The sequence below is a fragment of the Manis javanica genome, chromosome 1 (genome assembly GCF_040802235.1).
Source record: "Manis javanica isolate MJ-LG chromosome 1, MJ_LKY, whole genome shotgun sequence".
Taxonomy (NCBI): domain Eukaryota; kingdom Metazoa; phylum Chordata; class Mammalia; order Pholidota; family Manidae; genus Manis; species Manis javanica.
The window spans coordinates 120,341,632-120,366,803 of record NC_133156.1 but is presented as its reverse complement, the minus strand read 5'-3'; positions in this window follow the sequence as shown (position 1 = coordinate 120,366,803).

Genomic DNA, 25,172 nt, shown 5'->3' with positions numbered 1-25,172 from the left:
TCTGCACACAGTTTCGGTTGTCACAGTTGACAAGGAGGGTTGCTGCTGGCATCTAGGGGGCAGAGGCCAGGGATTCTGCTCAGCATCCCACCACGCACAGGATGGCTCCCACAATACCCTTTCCTGGATCCTGAATCTCACCCAGACCTATGGTCAAGGAAAGAATGAGCAGGCTGCCCCAGGAGCTGGGGTGCCAGTGATAGAACCTAACTTAGAAATGGGTCACAGAAATTACAAAGAGTACATGCAGGCAGCACCAGGGCCCTGGAGGTTGGAGGGCAGGGCGGGATCTCGGGCGCAGCTCTGAGTCCTCATTGGTACAGAGGGTTTATGTCACAGGTGGTCTTTGAAGCTGTGGGAGTGGTTGCAATTACAAAGGGGCAAAAGTGTAGTGTGAGAACAGGACCCACTATGGGAAATGGCAAACAATTCTGCAGTGTCTTGTAATTTCAGTTTTTATGTGTAGTTGACCTTCACATTTAGACTCTCTGCTGTTGGGGCAGATTTAAACATTTTTCTTTTTAAATTTGGATCATCTTAGTGCCTTGGATAGAGTAGATGCTTCAGAATTAAATGAATTCAATTAAATTATATAGTTAGATAAACCTGTCTTCTCCATCATTAGACTTCTGGAAAGAGCTTCTTTCTTGCCTCTATGTCCTTTACTTTTACCTATTTGGAATCCATCCATTACACAGCTGAAGTGTCTCTTTAGCAAGCTGCCTGACTTCTATGCCAAATGCATTGCCAAATCCACTGGCCTGTGCTCAGGTCACCTTCTGTAGTCTCTGCAGCAACTGGCATGGAGAACGCCTCTCTGCCATTTACCTGCTGCCTCCTACGGCTTCCACATCACTATGTTTTCTTGGCTCTTTTTCAATCTTCTTCAATATTACTTTATAGCCCCTCAATTTGGCCCTGCTCCTCTCTCAGCCCCCTGAAAGCATATTATTGCTCAGATTTCTTCTTGTCCCTCTCCTCTCCTTTTTCAAACTCTACCTTGACAACCTCAGCTATGGTCTCAGCTGTGGCTTCTATGAAGATGACTTCCTAATCTAAGACTCAAGCCCTGATATCTTTCCTGATAATTTTGGGCCTGGTCCTCTAGAATTGGGAGAAGGAGCTGTACCCCATAACAAAACAGCCAGCATCTCTGGGTGGATGCTAGAAAGCAACACTGGTCTAGGAGAATGAACAAGGACAGTGGTAGAGTGGGGAACACAGCAGGAAGGCCGACTTACAGGGCCAGTCTGCCAGGACACACCCTTGAAGGACTGGAGTAGAGATGGGAAGAGGGAGAGATGCAAGGTGCAGGCAGCTCTGGGGTCAGTTCAAGATTCCTCTCCAGGGCCCTGAGTTCTGACAGTAGCATGGCTCGCCCATGGGTCAGCGTCCTCTCTGCAGGATCAGGAACAACACATAGGTACTGAATTCCAGGCCATATGTCCGTGAGGCTTCACAGCATCCCTGCACTGGGACCTCCTGGCTCCTTCCTCCATGCTCACTTGGCATTTGTACTCCAAGGTTCTGTGCTTGGCTTGCTTCTTTCCACTTCCTTTTCCACTTTGCAGGGTGATTGCATCCACTCCCATGGCTTGAGATACTATTTTTAGGTTGGCAACTCACAAATATGTATCTCCAGCCTTAATGCCAGGCCAGCAATTCTACTTATAATTCCATAAAAACCCAAAAACCAACATGCTCCAGACTGAAGGCTTCTCTCTTCCTCCAGGCAGACTCTGTGTCTTCACCTGGTTCTCTCTCCTGATAGTGATACAACCAGCCCCACCAGCCATCCAAGCTAGAAACTGGGGCATCATCTGTGACTCATCTACTTTCCTCCACCTATAAATATGTTTGTTTGCCTTTTAATCATTTTGTTCATTTGTCCACAGTTTTCCTTTCCTACTGTTACTATCTTGGTTATGCCCAGCACCTCTCACCTGATTAGTCCAGCAGTCTCCTAACAGTCACTTGTATCCAGTTTTACAACATCCGAGTCAGTCTCCCATGCAACTCTGTAATTTTCTTTACACAGTGAGAAGCTAATGATCTTACTCCATGGTTCAGTGACTACTCATTGCTTACCACCAGATAAAATTTAAACACAATACTTGGCACACAATCTCCTTCCTGATTTGCCCTCTTCCTCCTGGGTTTATTTACAGCTGTTTTCCTAGCAGTGCCTCATGCTTTATCTACAACCAGCAGCAGCCCCTGAATAGCCCTGCTGTTTCCTAATTCTGTGCCTCTGCACATGGGTGCCCACTACCTGGAATGTCCTTCCCCTGTATCCCGGTGAACGCCAATTCATCCTTCTTGTATCAACTTCTCTTTGAAGCTTTCTCTGACCTCTTCTTTTTTCTCTACTACCACATCCCTTGCATATACCTGAAATCTAGCATTTAGCAGACGGATTGTAATTCCATGTTGAGGCTTTTATCTTCACTAAAATCTGAGCTCCTTGAAGAGGGAGACCTTGAGAAATCTCATGATTTCCCTCCCCTCCGCAGCTAGCACAGTACTTCTAAAACTGTTTCTGAGTTTCAGTCCCATGAGTTATTGAAAGGTACTCCTCAGATGAGAATCCATGGCCAAATATGTTTGGGGAAAGCTGCACATTGACAATATACATGAGCTCGGGTAAGTCTTTCAGCAGAAACCTGTTCAATCTAGTTTAACTCCGCCCCTCCAAACCCCAGGGCAGGAGGAGACCCTAAAGTAAATCCTTACAGCACTTGTGCAAGGGGGCTAAGATGGCGGTCTGCCCAGGGTGACCTGGGGGACAGCAAAGAGGGCTGGCCCAGGCTCAAAGGGCTCTGGTAGCATTTCTGGAGGAAGTGATCTCCATCACTCACCATAGGATAGCCACCAATTTAAGCTCCAGAAGGGAAACCGTCTGGTCTCCTAACACTTAGATTGAATCTCAAGATTGGAGGCAAATATCAGGAGAGTTTCATTACGCAAAGAAAGTCAAGTCTTCTGGGATGCTCTCTTCTCATATGCATTCTATGGTCAGACTCAACTTTGAACTGGTCTGCCCCAGGCTGAATAATATTCCTAAAACTTAACACCTTCCATCTACTATACCATTGTTATTTATATTTTCCTGTGTTTGTTTTTGTGGTCTCCAATCACAATACTTTAGGTTTCTGAAGGCAGGCCCTGGTCATTCGCACTGTTTTCCTGTAGACTGTGAAAATCCCAGGCACATAGTGGGCACTCAACCAATGTTTATTGAATGCAGTAAACACAAGCATAATTTAATATTTCCTATTTGCATGGAGGCAGTAGAGATGCAAATGTGATAACAACCGGGGACCAAGCTCCCATACTTGGAGGCCCTGGGGGGCATTTTCTGGAACTGCTGAGGCTGGGGGGATTGGAGCCTGTTTCTACTACATCTCCCCATAAGAAAATGAATTTACTAGTTCCTATTTAACTCTCAGATCCATGGATGGGAGGAGGGGGCAGAACAGTATCTCTGATCTGGATACCCAACACATTTCCCCAAAGAAGGGCACTTGTTTTAAAGACATGGGGCTCTAATTCCAGTTTTGCAAACAAGCAGCACCACACGGGGGTTTAGGGCAAACGATGTGCTCAGTGCATGGACTGGACTCCTGGCTTTGCCTCTTGCTTCCTCTGTGACTCTGGGAAAATTATTTGACCTCTCTCTCTGTGCCTCAGTTCCCTCATCTATAAAATGGGGATGATAATTATAATTATCTCCCTGCCTCCCAAGATTCTTATGAGGATTAAATGAGTTACAATTCATATGGAATTTAGAAGAGTACCTGGCATGTACTGTATAAAGTGTTCATAAAATCAATCATCAATATTAGTTTCTATGTTGGGATAGATCCCATGGATGAGACAATGAGTAATGGCCAGATAGTGCAAATTATCTGTAGTGCCAGCATCCACTGTTTATAAATAGTAATAAAAGCTAGTACTTCCACTGTCTGATTCTATCCCCCAAACAATCTACACAGTGGGTATTATTTTCATAATTTATAGAGAAAATAGGCTCAGAGGTTAAGATGCTCAATGCTGTTCCAGCTCCACATTAGGTGATGAAGACAGGCTTCAAGTTCACATCTATTCCACTCCTAAGCCCCATCCTTTATCCTCAAATGATACTTTCTTCCATGGGGGATGTTTGGGTTAGAGGCAGCCCAGTACTTCTCATGAGTTACTGCTCAGGAAGAAGTTCATAAGCCTCTTAAATCAAACAATGCATGTTGTATCCCCCCTGTATGTATAGAACTAATTACTACTTTTATTGGAAAAGTTAAGTTTGTACATGACACTTTATTTTGCACACTTCACTTTTTCTGTTAAAAAGTAAGTCTCTTTCCTCTTTCATCTTCTCTGTCCCCACCAGTTCCATTCCCTCAAGTCTTAGGTAACATTTCACAAGCAATCTATGCATTTGTAAAATCTTCTTTATAATATATAGAAATGACATCATACTTCCTACACTGGTGTTCCCTTTTTGTTACTTTAACATTTTAAATCCACTCTTATTTGTGGTATTTTCTTGTACTTGTTGGGATGTTTTTGTTGAAAATCTACTGACTGCACTCACAGCTCATGGTCCCAGCTGCCATAACCAGATCCACAATCTTGCTGGGCCTCACATTCTTGTCTCGGAAGGGGCTTCTAGCATTCTTTGTGCACCTAGCTCCTCTGCGGATCAGAGCAGGGAACTGTGCTAGAATTCTTTCTGTCATTTTCCCCTACCAGGGCTTTCTCTTGAAAACAAGATCTTCAGCATTCAGCATAGCTTTCCCAAGTCCCCCACCCCGGCCCTTCTTTCTCTTTCTGTAACACACACACAGACACACACACCAGCTCAGAGCCTCTCCTTTTTCCCAGCCTTATAGAAATTCCTACCTATTCATATTTCTAAGCAGGACAGAGACCTCTATATGAATTGAGCAGGGGATCAGCACACTACAGCTGACTCATCTTGGTCATAAACTGTGAGAGCTGGAGGCCCCAGAGATTAACCTACTTCTCCCTCATCATTTGACAGACAAGGAAAACAATGCTCAGGGAGGATAAGTAACTTCCCCCAAATCCCACAGCAAGCCAGTGGTAGAACCAGTAAAGTCAGATGCATGGGGCTACATGCAGTAGTCTGGACACAAATGCCACAAACTGGAATTAATTTAGAGGTGATCATGATGACAGCAATAAGATTTTTCATTCAGAATAGGGGATTGTGCATTAACTCTCTCTTTTAAGAGGATGTTTCTTTCAGAAATGATCTATGCATTTATAAATCTTTTAAAAACATACAAATGAGGTCATTCATTCAGTGAGACTAGCTTTTTTGCCTACATCCCCAATGCACAGATGAGGAAAAGGAGGCCCAGGGTGTGACTCAGCAGCTCACTGCAAGAATCTCCTGGATGTCTGCCTGGGCTTCTGTCACTTGGTTGAAGTATTCTTACTAAGACCTTACTGTTTAGAATGTGTTCTTTGGTGTCCTGCTTATCTCTAAGCTGAAGAAATGTGTGTGTGTGTGTGTGTGTGTGTGTGTGTGTTTATTCTGTTTGCTTTTTCAACCTTCAGCTTCCATGACCTTAAGAGAGAGAAAAAAAAAAAGCAAGCACAAACTGAGCTGGTCTAAAAGCAGCCTGTTTGCAATGCGATATGGGACGTGGACTGGGACCAGCTAGGCCTCGGTATAGTGTTCTCTAAACACATTTCAACAGTTTTTCCAAATGGCAATTGGTTTATTTCCACTAAAGCACTTGAAGAGGCTGAATTCACAGCATATTCCCTAAACTACTGAATGAGTGGTGGTAAATAGTAGTTTTGTAAGTCAGAAAGGGAAATAGCTAATAGAAATACATGTATATACTTTTACTTTGAAGCTTAGGCACATTTTAACATCCCTTGTATTTAGCCAAATGTATTTTTAAGGTTATAACTGGTAAATTCAACATTCCTATAGTTCGTAGTTTTTATTAAGATTGATTATTTGATAGACCAGATAACCTCTAATGTCACTTGCTGCTTTAAAATGTATGATTCTCTATAAAAAGAAAGTTATTGGCTTCCTAAACCTGGAATACCTGGTGAATTATAGGAACCAACTTTGGAAAGTATTTCTTAATTGTTTTTGTTTGTTTCAAATACATATATAGTGCTTTATATACTGTTTTGCCAAAAGTCATAACCTCCTCTGTCAGTGCAGATGTAATGAGCAATCTTTCTGTGTGAGAACTTCATGGAAAAGCACAGATGGAACGATGGTCCGTTCCGAACCTAAGTGGTAGAATTATGTGGTTTATACTGTGCGGGCAGGAATAATCTCAGGCTTTGAGAACTGCTTCGTCTCATCCTCTCTAACCTCCTTTCCTCTCATCTAAGGAGACACAGTGAGGTAGGTCAATATGACTAAATTCATGAGAGTGGAAGGAAATGCAGTATAACTTTTCAGGTCCTACTTTAGTGCCTATGACTAATGGAACATTAATTACAATGTTATATAAGTCGTGAGAAGATTTCAGAGCAAAGTCTGCTCTTCTTGTCACTCCATTAACTTACTTCCCAGGAGTCTCACCCTATCGAAGACTGCTTCTTCTCACTGGCTGTTCTCAACAGTCCAATCCAGGTGGGATATTTCAGATATTTCCGTCCTTCAAAAGGAGCATTCAAGACTCCTCCCAATTTTCTACATGCCTCCCATGTTTCCCTCTACCAGTCCCAGTGAAAGTTCAACCAACACCTTGCCTCTTCTTGAAGAGTCTGCAACTGCCCCCACCCCCTGGCTGCCTGCAGTGCTCCCTTAATCCAGAGCCCTGGTAGGACCAGCTGGGGTCTCCCACCGCCCGCTGGCCCACAGTCATGGCCACTGTGACCACCTTTAGGGTTTTTCTTGCTGCTTTGGTCAAAACCCCCATCTCCACCAATGCCTTCACCAATACAGCCATACTTGCCTTTCTTTGCCAATACTTACAAAATCCATGCCCCACCCCCCAAGTTGCCACCAATTTCTCCGTCAGAACTTCTGCAGTTATCTCGAGGATCTGGCCACCAGGGGTGATTTTGTGTCCCTTTGTCCCATTCTGAGGGGATCATTTGGCAATGTCTGGACACACTGGTCACAACTTAGGGAGGGAAGTGCTATTGGCATCTAGTGGGTGCTGCAAAACGCCCCACTCTGCACAGGACAGCCCCTCACAACAAAGAAGTATCTACTCCCAAGTTCTAGTAGAGCCAAGGTTGAAAAACCCTGCTCTGGAAGATAGCAAAGGCCTTAATTCTCTTTCTACACCTTTGGCAGAAAGACAAAAACAAGTAAAACAAAATAAAATCCATCCTCAAGGCATATACCTGGAACCTGCTGTTCTCTTCCCCACCTCTCAGCTCAGGATTGGAGAAAACAAGCAGGATTATGGAACCAGCCTTTCCATTCTCCCTGGCCCTTCTCCCCACTGGGCAGGGGCTGGGGTGGGGGGGCTCCACCTGGGCAGAAGAACCCATTCAGACCAATGGCTTTCAACCCTGGCTGCACATCAGGTTCACATCCTTTCAAACATTTAGAATATGGATACTCAGAATTCATATCGAATTTGTCTGGGATGGGGTCTGGCTGCTATTTTTAAAAAAGCTCCAATGTGCAATCTGGAGTGGAGACTAAGCATCAGCATTTTTTTCAGATCTCCAAGTGATTCTAAGGTGCCTTCAAGGTTGGGAACCACTGCAGTAAGTATTTGCTGATTAATTGTCAAGTTCGTTTTAAAAGTTTTGTTGGTCAACTGATTAATTCTCCATAGCAACAGTGACTGTTTAATCATCTGCAGGGGAATTTTTGAAGAAGTACAAGACAGTATCCCTGCTCTCAAGCAGCTTATAACCCCACAGGAGATACAGTAATAATTTGTAATTTATGTAAGTGCTAACTTAGTGGCACAGCAGTTGGTAGGATAAGATCAGGACTGGGAGGTCAGGGTCAAGGGGAAGATTCAGGCCCCAGAGAAGTGACAGCACCTAGTAAGCAGAGAAGAGGAGGGGGTCTCACACAGCCAAGAAAAATCACTACAACCTGTTTGTTGAGGACATCCTTGGTGCCAGCTGCTTATTAGCACATCATCCCAAATATTAAAACCAGGCAAGGTAGTTAGATATCATCCCTATTTTCCAGAGAAAGAAACTGAGGCTGAGGGAATTTAATCTCAAGGCCACAGTGAGCAATAAATGGCACGGCCAGGATTCCAGCCTAGAACGCGTTGATTCCAGAGCCCGGTTCTCTTCCACTACAATGGGCTGGGACTTCTGTGACCCAGGCTCCCGCTTGCTGTTTAGCACTGCAGCCTCAGGAGCGCATCAGTTTTGCCAAAGCTCAGGGCGCAGCGCAGCGAGTCTTCTTCAGCTGGGGCTTTCTGGTGAGCGGAAAGTTCACACACATCCATCACCAGTCCTAGTAGGTCTGTAAAGAAGATGAAAGTTCCTACGTCCAGGATTCTCACCTGACTCTGGTCAGCTAGCTCACCACACACATGTGGGCAACATGCTGTTATTGACTCTATATAAAGAGTTCTGCCCAGTGCTCTGGGCTGCATGGCTGCTGGAGAGCAGAGACTGGAGGGGTGGCAATGCCAAGGGCAGAGACTGAGATGGCTGGAGGGGAACAGAGAGGCCCAGAGGCAGAGACCTGCTTGCTGCATGCAGACTTGCTCTGAGGTGGACAGGATTCTAGTGCTTGACCTGTCACTGTGAGAGTAAAGCTCTTACCGCAAGAACCTTTTCACCCCAAGAACATTCCATTGTCATTTTTCCATCTCACCAAATCAAGAATGAACTTCCCCGGGGCTCAAACCCATTGGTGAGACAGCATGTAGGGTGGAAACATGGTATGTATTGATCAGCAAACATTTACAGAGCACTCTTCCTACAGAAAATGTGGGCATTGCTATGAAGAACTCAAAGAGCTGGCAATGATATCTCCAGGGTTTTCTATCCATAAGATTACAATTTAGTTGGGAAGATAAAGAGTTACATCAGATCAAAACATTCAGAAGTGCCAATTGGTATTTCATTAAATTAGTGATTATTTATTAGACACCATTAGATGAGTTAAATCTTAACCTAATGAGTATCACAGATAACAGTGCTGATATGTTTAGGGAAGAGTCATAACTTTTCTCCCTTTAAAAGACCTACAGTAACATATACGTTGACACTTCAGTGAGTGGTGCAGTGGTATCTACTGTTTTAATTATCCAACTTACTACTGTAGAATCGCCATTTGTTTTTCCTATACCTCAGTAAGTCTAAGAATTCTTTCCCTATTATCTGCTTCTCCAGCTGAGATGATCATCGCTCTTGTTTCCCATTCAATGTTTCTAAGTTGAGAGCTGCTGGTCATCGATAATTTTATAGCTAATTTAATTAAACATGAATTAATTGAGTACTAAGTAGGATATATGCATCTTGATCAGTGAGTTGACTGGTGGCAATACAGAGAGTGAGTATTATTTATAACTGGCCCTTATAGAGTTCAAAGTCAAGCACAGAAAAAACACATGGAAATAATTAAATGGTAGTACACTGTGATAAAAACAGTAAGGTCTGTTCACTGTTCAAAGGTAGCTCATTCATTCATTCATTTAGCAAATATATTTTTAGTGTCTATTTCCTCTGGTCACTACCCAAGGCATGTAGTATACATTGGAGACAAAAACAGACACAGTCCCTAATCTTCTCATGGAACTTGCAACTCAATGGAAGAACAGACAATAAGCAAGTGAATGAACAAACAGCAAAACCAGTATGTAATTCCGCAAATATTGAGTTTTGTAAAGGAAACGAACAGGCAGCAGCAATGAGGATGAGGTGGACCTACTCTCCTGAAGTGGCTGGAAAGGTTCCTCAGGTAGGTCAGCTGAGGGCCGAAGAACGAAAGAGTCCAGCAGGCAAGGGCAGAGGTGAGGGCCTCCGGGTCAGGGGACACAGCACCGGCTGAGGCTCGGAGATGGGACTGGGACAGGAGTGTTGGAGGACCTACAATGGGTGCTGTGGCTGACGTGGAGAGCGTGGAGAGTGTGGAGATGAGGCTGAGCAGATCCGACAAGGCTTGCGGACCCCAGTAAGGAATTGTATTTGAAGTCCAGTGAGCGGTTGGGGTGCATGGAGAAATAGGTGAGGGGGATAAAGAGGCACAAAATCTCAATTACAATGTAAATTAGTCACAGGAATGAAAGCACAGCATAGAAAATAGAGTCAGTTGTTCTGTAACATCTTTCTGTGTTGACAGATAGTAATTGCATTAGTTTGGGTGAGCATTTAATAATGTTGATAACTGTCATCATATCACTGTTGTATTCTTGAAACCTATATATTGTATATCCACCATGTTTAAAATATATATTTGTGTGTGTGTGTATATATATATATATTTTTTTTTGTGTGTGTGTGTATGTATATACACACACACACACAAAAAAAAAAAAAAAAAACAAAAAAAAACAAATAAAGCCCAACAAGAAGCCATTAAAGGACATTAAATTGGGGATGGTAATGATCCACTTAGGTTTTAGAAAATTACTCTGGATGCTAAGCAGACACTGTTTGGGAGTGAGACACCTGTGGCAATGGGGAGAACAGAGAGGAGGCTGAGGTGACCCGGACTGGGTGGGGGGTGGTGGGCATGCAAAAAAAATGGCTGGATTTGAGGTTTGGAGAGAGAAGCAGCAGGGCTGTGACAGATGTGGGAGAGCGAGCGACAGAGAAGGTTCACAGGAAGTGTCGAGGAGGCAGCCACACGCCGCACACACAGCCTGAGGCTCCAGGAAGAGCTTGGCACTGAGGATGGAAATGAACAAGCCCCAGGGAACCGCATGGCATCCAAGGCAAGGAGCGGATTTAAGTCACTCATGGAATGAAACAGAGAGGGAGCCCTGTCCCGGGTAATGCCAGCACTCACAGGAACTAAGCAATGCACTGGGTTTGGGTCCCTCCCACAGTTTCTTATATCCAGTACCTAAAAGCAACATGGTGTGGGCGAATTGGGCAGGGTACGTGTTGTACCTGACTGCTTTCTGTTTTCAGATGCAGAGGAGCAGAAAGTAAGAAGCTGCTTGTTGCGGAGGGGAGGAAGGGAGGCAGATTCCTGGGAAGCTGAGGAAGCCTGAGCCTCAGGCCCCTTCACTACCACGGGTCCCTACAAGGCCTGAATATAATTTTGTATTTGTAATTTTGTTTGTTTTCTTCTAAACAGGGCCCCCAGATTACATAAGCTCAGGCCTTACATATGAGCTCTATACACAAAATGGGGCTCTACCCTTGGTGGAGACAAAGGAATAGACCATGAAATCAAAACTACCAGTGACCTGAGAGTTGGCTGCTGACAGGGCCTCATTATTCTACCTCTGTGCTGGGTCAACTAGAAGTGTAGGCAAACAGATTCTTTTAAGAAAGGCTTTACTGTTCAAAGCTACTTTCTGCTCTGCTCACATGCACTTAAGAAGCACGGTGATGACACTGTGCAGGATGAGGGTAAAGTCCTATGTCAAGGCCAAGAACCTTGAGTTCAGCTATGGCATCACTGTGGCCCCCAGGACACTCTGTAGGCAGCTGAGGAATGGACCAATGCAGGAAACCAAGAGAACATCTAGTTCTTCAAACCCAGAAAGTTTAGAAAAGGGGAGAAGGAGTAAAAATGAGTAAGAAGACAGGGCACATGATTTGCAGGGCCCAGTGCAAAATGGAAATGTTGATGAGCCCCTTGCTCAATAAGTATTAAGGATTTCAAGACAATGGCTGCAGAGCAGAAAACCAAGACTGGGGACCCTTCTGAGCATGGGGCCCTATGTGGTTCCATAGATCACACATCCAGGAAGGCAGCCCTGGGGATGGGAGAAAACAGGGGCAAGGTTCTCCCATTTACTGGGCATGTACAATACCCCAGACACAGGGCAAGACAGTCACGGTTCATTTTATACTCAGAAATAGTATCATCAGCATTTTTCATAGGTGAGAAAAAGTCTCAAAAAGGTTAGGTAAATTGCACAAACACACGCAGGCAGTATGTTTGTGTGTGCTGAAGGGGAGAGAAAGAAGGAACCAGAAAGTCATTGCTCAGGTATTGGTCAGAAGCAGGAAGCTGGGCTTTCATCTGTAAGCTAATTTAACAAAGCCAGTGTCAAAATGGCTTAATTACTATTGCTGTGAACCACAATTGAGGGAGTGAATAGGTAACTGAAAACACCTTTGTCCTTTGACATTTCCTTGAGCCACTAAGCTTTGTGCTGTCATTCCAACAAAAGCAGACACATCTGGAAGCTTCTAGACCAGTTTTCGTATTTAGCTACTATGGTTGGCACAGGGTTAAATGACTACTGCTTTATTTGCAATTTATTTATATTAAAAGTAAAATGTCAAGTTCACACAGGGTGAAATAAAGGACTCTTTATAAACATGCAAACAAACTCAAGTGTTTGCTGCCAAAAATATCAAAACAAACCCAACCAGAGACAAGAAATATCTCCTCAGCTTGAACAGTATGTTTCTTCCACATGGCCTTTTTAATAGATGAAAGGAAATACTGAAACTCAAGACCAGACTCAATCAAATATTAATTTAATTTTGTTCCTCAGTAGACACCAAGTTAAGGGAGATTTGCTACTTATCTGACTAATTAAGCAGTGTGGACACCCACATTACAAACTGAGGGAAAAACATCCAGTAAGGGACTGGAATTTCCTGGTATTTTGCCAACAATCTTCAATGTCACTTGAACAGCATCCTGTCCTCATTCACGCTTGTTTATTTATGCTTATCTATAAAGCATAATTAAGAATTCTTTTATAGAAAAGACAATTACTTTGCTTACTTGGGACAAACATACACACATGTTCTTACACATGAGGTTCAAACATAAAGATGTTCTTCATCTTTATGATGTTTAAGTAGGGCCTGCATACTCCTGAACCCCAGAAATGATGGATGTGTGGCTTTTAAAGTACAAGTGGATCTGACATGATTATCACCAAGAAGACACAGGCTATATCGATACAAGGAACTGAAGCTGAGCCTGTAATGTGCCTGTACCAACTCTGTGGCCCTTGAAACTGGTGAAACAGATAGGGTGCTTCCTTTGATCTGCATGTGAAACTCAGGGACCTCCAGGGGGAAGGGCGTTTATAGGATCATGGTTCTGGTACCATTTCTGAGAATGGGGGAGATGGAAACTGGCATTTTCTTTCACCCATCACCCTATATAAAAGTAGCAGGCAAGCCTATGAATTCAATCACTCCATGTAAGGAAACCGTCTGCCATCAGTACAGAAACAGCAGGCCTGACAGGTTTGGTGGACACCAAGGCCTGGTTCTAAACAAGTAATTTAGGCTCTTCAGAGAAACTCTGTGAGAGCAACAGTATTACTGACATTTCTGTAGATATGTTTTGGTCTACTCCATGAATAAGATGCAACTGAGATCTTGTTCCTAACCTCAGAGGCAGGGAAAACCCTGAATTTCTTAAGTAAACAGCACAACACATAAACAAAGCCCAATACTTAATCCAGTAAGTCTTGAATCAATTTATCAGCATGTACACAGTATGAAGGTCAGTTTGCTGAGTCAGTTTTATGTCAGTTTTTGCTTCAAATATTTTGATGCTTTCTTATTAGGTGCATAAAAGTTTAGGATTGTTACATTAAGAAATTCCATATCTGAAATTAAACATACAATGAAGGGATTTGAAAGCAGATTAGATGTAGTAGAAGAGATGGTAAATGGAATAGAAATTAGAGAAGAGGAATACAAAGAAGGTGAGGCACAGAGAGAAAAAAGAATCTCTAAGAATGAAAGAATATTGATAGAACTGTGTGACCAATCCAAATGGAACAATATTTGCATTATAGGGATACCAGAAGAAGAAGAGATAGAAAAAGGATAGAAAGTGTTACTGAGGAGGTAATTGCTGAAAACTTCCCCAGTCTGGGGAAGGAAATAGTCTCTCAAGCCGTGGAGGTGCACAGATCTCCCAACACAAGGAACCCAAGGAAGACAACATCAAGACATATAATAATTAAAATGGCAAAGATCAAGGATAAAGACAGACTTTTAAAAGCAGCTAGAGAGAGAAAAAAGATCACCTACAAAGGAAAACCCATCAGGCTATCATCAGACTTCTCAATTGCAGGCCAGAAGGGAGTGGCATGATATATTAAATGTAATGAAGCAGAAGGGCCTTGAATCAAGAATACTCTGCCCAGCAAGGTTATCATTTAAATTTGAAGGAGGGATTAAACAATTTTCAGATAAGCAAAAGTTGAGAGAATTTACCTCCCACAAACCACCTCTACAGTGTATTGTAGAGGGACTCCTATAGATGGAAGTATTCCTAAGGCTAAATAGATGTCACCTAAGGGATAGACAAAGAGTACACAATATGATTCATAACATACAAAGAATGGAGGAGGAAGAAAAAGGAGGAAAAAAAGAACTTTTGGGTTGTGTTTGTAATAGCATACGAAGTGAATTAAATTAGACTGTTAGATAGTAAGGGAATTACCCTTGAACCTTTGGTAACCACAAATGTAAAGCCTGCAATGAAAATAAGTACGTAAGTATCGATAATCATTGTAAATGTAAATGGTCTGAATGCACCAATCAAAAGACATAGAGTCACTGAATGGATAAAAAAACAAGACCCACCTATATGTTGCCTACAAGAGACTTACTTCAAACCCAAAGACATACACAGACTGAAAGTAAAGGGATGGAAAAAGATATTTCATGCAACTAACAAGGAAAAAAAAAACCAGGAGCTGCAGCACTTGCATCAGACAAAATAGACTTCAAAACAAAGAAAGTAACAAGAGACAAAGAAGGACATAGCATAATGATAAAGGGGTCAGTCCAACAAGAGGATATAACTATTATAAATATCTATGCACCCAACATAGGATCACCTACATATGTGGAACAAATACAAACAAACAGAATTAAAGGAGGAAATAGAATGCAATGCATTCATTTTAGGAGACTGCAACACACCACTCACTTCAAAGGACAGATCAACCAGACAGAAAATAAGTAAAGAGACAGAGGCACTGAACAATGTATTAGAACAGATGGACCTAACAGATATCTACAGAACACCCCATCCAAAAGCAATAGTATACACATTGTTCTCAAGTGCACATGGAACATTTTCAAGAATAGATCATATACTAGGCCACAAAAAGAGACTCAGTAAATTCAAAAGATTGAAATTATACCAACCAGCTTCTCAGATCACAAAGGTATGACACTAGAAATAAATTACACAAAGAAAATGAAAAAGCCCACAAACACAAGGAGGCTTAATAATAAGCTCCTAAATAATCAATGGATCAATGACCAAATAAAAACAGAGATCAAGCAATACATGGAGACAAATGACAACAATAATTCAACAACACAAAAATCTGTGGGATTCAGCAAAGGCTGTGCTAAGAGGGAAATATGCCTACCTCAGGAAAGAAGAAAAATCCCAAATGAACAGTCTAAACTCACAATTAATGAAACTAGAAAAGGAAGAACAAATGAGGCCCAAAGTCAGTAGAAAGAGGGTCATAATAAAGATTAAAGGAGAAATAAATAAAATTGAGAAGAATGAAACAATAGAATCAATGAAAGCAGGAGCTGGTTCTTTGAGAAAATAAATAAAACAGATAAACCCCTAGCCAGACTTATCAAGAAAAAAAGAGAGTCTATACACATAAACAGAAACCTAAATGTGAAAGGAAAAATCACTACAGACACCAAAGAAATACAAAGAATTAGGAGAGAATACTATGAAAAATTATATGCTAACAAACTGGATAAACTAAAAGAAATGTACAACTTTCTAGAAAAATACAACCTTCTAAGGCTGACCCAGGAAGAAACAGAAAATCTGAGTAGACCAATTACCAGCAAAGAAATTGAATTGGTAATCAAAAAACTACTTAAGAACAAAACTCCTGGACCAGATGGTTTCACTTCTGAATTTTATCAAATATTTAGTGAAGACCTAATACCCAACCTCCTTAAAGTTTTCCAAAATGTAGAAGAGGAGGGAATACACCCAAACTCATTCTATGAGGCCAGCATCACTCTGATACCAAAACTAGGCAAAGACACCACAAGAAAAGAAAATTACAGACCAATATCCCTCATGAACATAGAAGCAAAAATATTCAACAAAATATTAGCAAATTGAATTCAAACATACATCAGAAAGATCATCCATCATGATCAAGTGGGATTCATCCCAGGGATGCAAGGATGGTATAACATTCAAAAATCCATCAACACCATACACTGCATCAACATAAAGAAGGACAAAAACTATATGACTATCTCTATAGATCCTGAAAAAGCATTTGACAAAATTCAACATCCATTCATGATAAAAAACTCTCAAAAAATTGGTATAGAGGGCAAGTACTTCAACATAATAAAGGCCATATATGACAAACCCACAGCCAACATTATACTTAACAGTGAGAAGCTGAGAGCTTTTCCTTTAAGATCGGAAACAAGACAAGAATGCCCACTCTCCCCACTTTGATTCAACATAGTTCTGGAGGTCCTAGCCATGGCAATCAGACAACACAAAGAAATAAAAGGCATCCAGATTGGCAAGGAGAAGTTAAACTGTCCCTGTTTGGAGATGACATGATATTGTATATAAAAAACCCTAAAGAATCCACTCCAAAACTAGTAGATCTAATACCTGAATTCAGCAAAGTTGCAGGATAAAAATTAATACACAGATCTGTGGCATTCATATACACTAACAATGAACTAGCAGAAAGAGAAATCAGGAAAACAATTCCATTCACAATTGCATCAAAAAGAATAAAATACCTAGGAATAAACCTAACCATGGAAGTGAAAGACCTATACCCTGAAAACTACAAGACACTCTTTTAAGAGAAATTAAAGAGGACACTAATAAATGGAAATCCATCCCATGCTCTTGGCTGGGAAGAATTAATATTGTCAAAATGGCCATCCTGCCTAAAGCAATCTACAGATTCAATTAAAGCCCTATCAAAATACCTAGAGCATTCTTCAATGAAATAGAGCAAATAGTTCTAAAACTCATATGGAAAGACAAAAGACCCCGAATAGCCAAAGCAATCCTGAGAAGGAAGAATAAAGCAGGGGGAATTATGCTCCTTGACTTCAAGCTCTACTACAAAGCCACAGTAATCAAGACAATTTTGTACTGGCACAAGAACAGACCCATAGACCAGTAGAACAGAATAGAGAGCCCAGATATAAATCCAAGCATATATGGTCAATTAATATACGATAAAGGAGCCATGGATATACAATGGGGAAATGACAGCCTCTTCAACAGCTGGTGTTGGCAAAACTGGACAGCTACATGTAAGAGAATGAAACTGGATTATTGTCTAACCCCAGACACATAAGTAAACTCAAAATGGATCAAAGACCTGAATGTAAGTCATGAAACCATAAAACTCTTAGAAAAAAAACATAGGCAAAAATCTCTTGGACATAAACAGGAGCAACTTCTTCATGAACATATCTCCCCAAGCAAGGGAAACAAAAGCAAAAATGAACAAGTGGGACTATATCAAACTAAAAAGCTTCTGTACAGCAAAGGACACCATCAGTAGAACAAAAAGACATCCTACAGTATGGGAGAATATACTCATAAATGACATATCTGATAAGGGGTTGACATCCAAATTATATAAAGAGCTAATGCACCTCAACAAATAAAAAGCAAATAAGCCAATTAAAAAATGGGCAGAGTTGCTGAACAGATAGTTCTCCAAAGAAGAAATTCAGATGGCCAACAGGCACATGAAAAGATGCTCCACATCACTAATCATCAGAGAAATGCAAATTAAAACCACAATGAGATATCACCTCACACCAGTTAGGGAGGCCAACATCCAAAAGACAAAAAACAACCAATGTTGGCGAGGAAGTGGAGAAAGAGGATCCCTCCTACATTGCTGGTGGGAATGTAAACTAGTTCAACCATTGTGGAATGCAGTATGGAGGTTCCTCAAAAATCTAAAAATAAAAATACCATTTGAACCAGGAATTCCACTTCTAGGAATTTACCCTAAGTATGCAGCACTCCAGTTTGAAAAAGACAGATGCACCCCTATGTTTATCACAGCACTATTTACAACAGCCAAGAAATGGAAGCAACCTAAGTGTCCATCAGTAAATGAATGGATAAAGAAGATGTGGTACATATACACAATGGAATATTATTCAGCCACAAGAAGAAAACAAATCTCACCATTTGCAACAACATGGATGGAGCTAGATGGTATTATGCTCAGTGAAATAAGCCAGGCAGAGAAAGACAAGTATCAAATGATTTCACTCATCTGTGGAGTAGTAGAACAAAGAAAAACTGAAGGAACAAAACAGCAGCAGACTCACTGAACCCAAGAATGGACTTACAGTTACCAAAGGGAAAGGGACTGGGCAGGATGGGTGGGAAGGGAAGGATAAGGGGGAAAAAGGGGGCATTACGATTAGCACACATAATGTAGTGGGTGGGGGGACACAGGAAAGGCCATATATACAGAGAAGATAAGTAGTGATTCTATTGCATCTTACTACACTGATGGACAGTGACTGTAATGGGGTATGTGGGGGGGACTTGATAATAGGGGGGAGTCTAGTAACCATAATGTCGTTCAAGTAATTGTACATTAATGATATAAAAAAAAGTTTAGCATTGTTATATTTCCTTGGTAAATTGACCTCTTTATGTTTATGAAATGACCCTCCTTGTCCCAGGATATATTCTTTACATCTACTTTTTCTGATACTAGTATCAGTACTCCAGTTTTAGCATGATACATCTTTTTTCATTCTTTTACTTTTATCCAATTTGTGTGTTTCTATTTAAAGCGGGTTTCTTGTAGGCAACAATTGTTGAATCTTACTGTTTTATATAATATCTGCTGTTTAATTGTGGCATTTAGATCATTTATATTTTATGATTATTTATGTGACTGGGTTTAAATCACTAATCTTTTTATTTTCTTTCCATTTGTCCCATTTGTTCTTTACTCCCACCCTCCAACTTACTATGCCTTCTTTTGGACTATTTTGTTGGATTACATTTTATCTCCTTTGTTGACTGATTAGCTAAAACTCTTTGTTATTTCAGTAGTTGTAATATTTTGGTTTATAGTATGCATCTTTAGCTAATATCACAGTCTATCTTAAGATATAATACCACTTTATGAATAGTATAAAAATTGTATATTAATCCTTTTGTCCCCTACCATCCTTTGTGCTTTTACATATGTTATAAACCCTACACTACAAAGGCAGGGAGGTGCTGTAATTTGTTTAAATAGTCAATTATCTTTTTAAATGATTTAAATACTTCTTAAAATCTTAAAAATTAACTCCCATAGTTCTCTTTATTCCCCTGTGCAGAGGTATATTTCCATCTGGATTCGTTTTCCTTCTGTCCAAAGGACTTCTGTTAACACTTCTTGTAATGAAACTAGTCTCCTGGCGATATTTTCTTTCAACTTCAGTATGTATGAAAAAGGCTTTATTTCACCTTCATTTTATAATGACAATTTTGCTATTGACAGTTTTTATCCTTCATAACTTCAAGGTATTGTTCCACTGTCTTCTTATATTTTTTTCTGACAAGATAATTGCTGCCATCCTTATTGTTTTTAGTGTACCTCTTTTTAATGACTGTTTTGAATGTTTTTACATTGTCACTCATTTTGAGAAATTTGATTATCATGTGCCTTATTGTGATTTTCATCACTGGAGTTCACTGGATCTCTGGGTTTATAGTTTTCATCAGATTTGGTTTTTCTGGTCATATTTCTACAGATATTTTTTCTGTATTTATGTAATTACTTATTGCTATGTAACAAAGTACTCCAAAATTTTGCAGCAGAAAACAATACACACTTTATATCTCATACTTTCTGTGGGTCAGGAATCTAAGTACAGTGTAGCTGGATGCCTGGAGCTCTGGGGCTCCGGTGAGATTGCAGTCCGGTGTTGGCCAGAAGCCACTCAGAAGATCCGATTCCAAGCTCACTCACGCTTGTTGGCAGCCTTGGTGCCTTGCCAGGCAGATCTCTCTACAGGACTGTCTCACAACATGGCATCTGGCTTTCCCAGAGAAAAGAGACCCAAGGGAGAATGAGAGAAACAGCACCTAAGATGGAAACCACAATGTTACTGTAGTCTAATTTTGGAAGTTATATCCCCTCACTCTGCCACATTTTCTTCATTAGAAGCAAATCAACAAATTCATCGCATACTTAAAAGATGGGGATAAAAGAATATCATGAAGAGCAGGATGCAGGGGTCATGGGGAGCATCTTGGAGACTGCCCCCTTCTCCCACCCTTCCTCTGGGAACTACAATTACACACTTACTAGGCCACCTGAAGTTGTCACAGCTCAGTGATGCTCTGTTTTAGTTTAGTTTTGTTTTAATTTGCTTTTGTCTATGTACTTCATTTTGGATCATTTCTCTTGCTATGTCTTCAAGTTTACTAATCTTTTTTTCTAAAACTTCGAATTAGTTTTGAATCCAATCCAGCGCATTTTTTCTTTCATTTCAGACATTGTGCTTTTCAACTTTAAAAGTTCAATTTGGGTCTTTCTTATATCTTCCATGTCTCTGCTTGGGTTTTCAAACATAAGGAATAAAGTTATGATAACTGTCTTAATGTCCTCTGCTTCTGATTCCAGCACCTGTGTTAATTCTGGCTCAGTTCCAGTTGACTGCCTTTTCTCCTCCTATTTTCTTGCTTCTTGGTGCTTTTCTTATCAGATGCTACACATCCAATTTTACCTTGAAGTTTTACCTTGTTGGATGCTGGGTATTTTTGTATTCCTGTAAACATTTTACAGCTTGTTTGAGACAGAGTCAAGTTACTTGGAAAGAATTCAGTCTTTCTGAACATGCTTTTAAGATTTGTTAGGTGGATATGGAACAACATCCAGGGTTTAATAATTAGGGCTGATTATTATTCATTACTGAGGAGAGACCCATCTGTGTACCTTACCCAGCTCCCCATGAATCACGATGGTGCTCAATTTCTAAGGTAAGAATAGGAGTATTTCTGGCCTTGTAAGGGAGTTGACGCTGTCACCTCTTACCCTTTTGGGTCATTCTTCCTCTGGCCCCAGTAGTTCCTCACATGCCCACACTTACCAGCTAAATATTCACTCGAAGTATTCTTCCTGGAGTGTTCTCCCTGGGGATCTCTCTCTCTCCTCTCTAGTGCTCTGTCCTGGGAGCTCTCAATACCTTGGTCTCCACCATCTCTCAGTCCTGTCTCCGGAACCCAGGGCTTTCTCTAGTTTCCCATCCCTTCACCATCACCTGTGAATTACCTCAAAGCAGTGAGTTGGGACGGTTAGAAGACTCACTTGTTTTTTCCTGTCTCATGTAGATTACTATACTTTGTTGCCTGACATTTAGAGTCTTGAGTATCTTTTTAGGTTTTTGGTTGTTTCGAGAGGGTAATTCTGATTCTTGTTACTCCATTTTGACTGGAAGCAGAAGTTTGGTCTCCAGGCATAACTTGCTGAAGTGACATGCCAGTGTTTATTTTTCCTTTCCATTATAGTGTACAAAGATAAAGGAGAAACCCTGGTGTGTATGGAGACAGGTTAGGGGAGCAGGAAAGGAAGGATTACTTTTTCTCCAAGCTTAGGAACCTCTTTCCACTACCTCAACCACATATTATTTCTTTAAAACTCATCTCACATGCTGTCATTTGATTGCTGTCATAAGCTATCCACCCATGGTTTTGAGGCCCACAGATATTTAAATCTTCTGCTTAGAACCTGGTGTTAAGGCCAGACTCTGACTATGAGTGTCTTAGAAGATAATTGTTCTTGGTTCATGTCTGTGAGGTTAAGAAGCAGATTGGTTTTTAGTAGTTACTGCAGACCATTTGGTTCCCCAATGACCATTAATATGTCAGTGGCAACTCTCTGTAAATCCTATCTTTTGCCTGTGAAAGGAATATGATTAGTTTGATAATAATAGCAGAATCCAATTAGCTTCCCCTCTTCTCATCTAGTTTTTTAAATGTAATTTTGTTAATGTTAATTTTAATAGTGATTTATGATAACAGCATCCCTTTACCTTCTCATGTAACTAGGTAACTTCTTTTTGAGGTCAAAGTACAACATGAGCTGCCTTGCTCATAATTCTTATCCTTTTCCATTGACTATTGTAATATTTTTGAAATATTTTTAATATCCCATTTTTAATCATACTCAACTGCACCCCAGTCTCCCTTAATGTCAGACTTCAGAAACCGCATGTTTCCTGGAAAGGCTGTTCTCCATTAGCCAGGAAGGACAGGAAATGTTCATGTCAGTGCTTGGAGAACTGTTGTCTCGTACAGCCAGAGGAAGAGAGTCCACACCAAGTTACGCAATTCCGAGGCTTCGTCAAATGCTTCAGCCAGGGCAGGGGCACAGGAGCGATGGAGTTTAACAGGAGTCAAACAGAAGTTTAACATTGAAATGTTAAACAACATTTCAATTTCCCCAATCCCTATCCCCTAGTAACCACAGTTTTACTCATTTTTGACACCTGCAAATGATGTCATGAAGTGTTTGTCTTTCTCTGCCTGAAGTACGTCACTTAGAATAATGTCCTCAAGGGCTTACTGAGAGATCGAGGCAGGGGTCAGATCTGCGCTGTTCAATGTGGTAGGCATAGACACCTGCTTCTAGTGGGCCTAATGTGACAGAATCATTAATTTTAACTTCAGCTAATATTTGATTCAATTATTGGAATAAATTTAAGCACATTTGGAACAACATACTTAAAACTGGGTATGTGAATTTAAGTTTTATGAAATCTAAATACAGATCAAGTATTTCTGATAAAAACTTGATGTCCAGATTTTGAAGATAAAGTGTAAGAAAAAGCATTGCATGTTGAAATGATAATATTTTGAATATATTAAATTAAATATATGAATATTATCTTCCCATTTCTTTTTACTTTTTAAATATGGCTACTAGAACAACAAACGAACAAGACATATTCCAATATCATCACTACCATTTAGTGAGCATAGTTAATAGTCCTCACTTTGCACACAAAGAGCTTCCAGAATACAAAGGGAATATTGTTAAAATGAGGATGAAAGAGAAGGCCCTCTGAAGACATTCCTCCATAAGGGAAGCAATACAGTTCCATGAAAAGAACATGCTTGGAATCCAGATACACCTGCCCCTGGGTCCCAGTTCTGCCACTTTCTGGCTCTAAGTCCTGGCACCTGAAAGAATCAATATTTGTTAAAAGATGAAGTTTACTTAACTCTTCTGAGCCTCAGTTTCCTGATCTGTATAAATGAGGCAATTATTTTCACTGTGAAGAGTTGTTTTTCAGATGAGATCATCTTGTACATAAAATGTCTGGCACTTAGTAATGCTCATTAATTGGTAGCATTTCTGATAACATCTTAGAGTAAAATTAAAATACAGCAAAAGTATTTGCAGCACATTTCAAAAACTGTACATGGCCCACTTTGGCCTCAGACTACCATTTTGTATATTTCCAGGGCAATGGGGACATGGTGGGCATTTATCTCCTAAGTCTTAGGGTGATCCTAAATCCCCAACTTTTCTCATGAGCAGCAGCCTTCAGCCTTCTCTCCAGCAAGTCTTCAAGCAGGACTGTATGACCACTAACAGCATTGCCTTTGTTAACTGCAGTCTTTTCCTCGTCCTTCTTCCCTATCCTCCATGTCTCCTGGGGAAGAGATCTTAGAAACTCAAAATGCTAAAAAGGGTATGGGAGGGATCTAAGCCTGAACAAAGGTCTTGGATTACCCACATACTGATTAACTAAGGTTAGCTGTTCTTGAAACAGCAGCTGATGCTACTGTGCATTAACTGAAAGATCACTGTCTGATCTGCCCAACTTTCAACGCTGAGTGGCAGTCTCTAAATTTAGCTTTTTATCACAGCTTAAACAAATATTTATATATAAAGTACAAAAAGCAGGCCAATTGCTCTCCTCTGTCTTCTAAGAACAATGCAACTCTTCTTCTCAAACATTTTTCCAGGAGCTGACACACTCTCATCCACTGGGCTGAAAAGCAGGTCTGAAGAGCCATTAGGAAGCATGAGTCAGGCTGTGCGGTGGTGCTGATGAAACAGCCAAGAAACAAAGAGCTTGTCTGGATGAGGACACTTGGCATGATAACCTTCCCAGAGAAACAGGGTCCCGAGCCATTCATCGATCAAACCATTGTTTGCAAAGTGGCTCCACTGTACCCTCCTATGTCTGATCCCACTGGAAGATATGATCCTGGTCCTCCAAGACCTTATCATTTATCAACCCTGACAAAACACACAGTTGAAATAAATAGAAATCGACTAAGCATTTAACAGGTGATAGACTAATAAGTGGAAGGAGAGTTTCCAGAAAGGAGGATCAATGTGGGCCGATGATGCAGAGAAGGTCTACACGAAGGAGACAGAGGTTAACCTCTGCAATGGACGATGAGTAAATGTTCAGGAAAAGGAAGGATGAAACAAGGACCTGGGGAAGTTCTGGGGAGTGTGTGTGTGTGTGTGTGTGTGTTTATCTAGAAGAAGATTCAAAGGCAGGGAGGTGCTGATAGGCAAGGCACATACTCTTCACTCAAATCTTCAAGCTCACACTATTTTACACTTAATCCTCAGCTTGGTTTTCCTCCTCTCTCAAGTCCCACCTCACAATTCTCTTTTGTTAACTTTAAATTCCCTCTTTTCTTAGATCTTGTATCCATCACCCTTTCTAATATATGGACTTAAAAAATCATTTCTAGTGTTTCACATGTGGAAGTCTTAGCTTCCAAACAAAAGCAGAAGACCCTTTCGAGTGCTCAGCACAAGGCTGAATGCCTGCTGAGTTAGTACTGCCCAGGGCTCAAATTGAACTTGCTTTCCTTTACTGCAAGTTTCCCAGAGGACCAGATCGTTTCAGGACTGCTGTGCTGGCATTTTGAAGGAAGATGTAGGGCACCAAAAAACTGAAAAAGAATACTAAGGGAGACTAAAGCTCTGAAATTGTAGGGTATCATCCATAACCAGCATTGAATAGCTCATTATGTCTGTTTTTTTCTTTCCTTCCTTTTTCTTCTTCAGAATTTTCCACAAATGGGT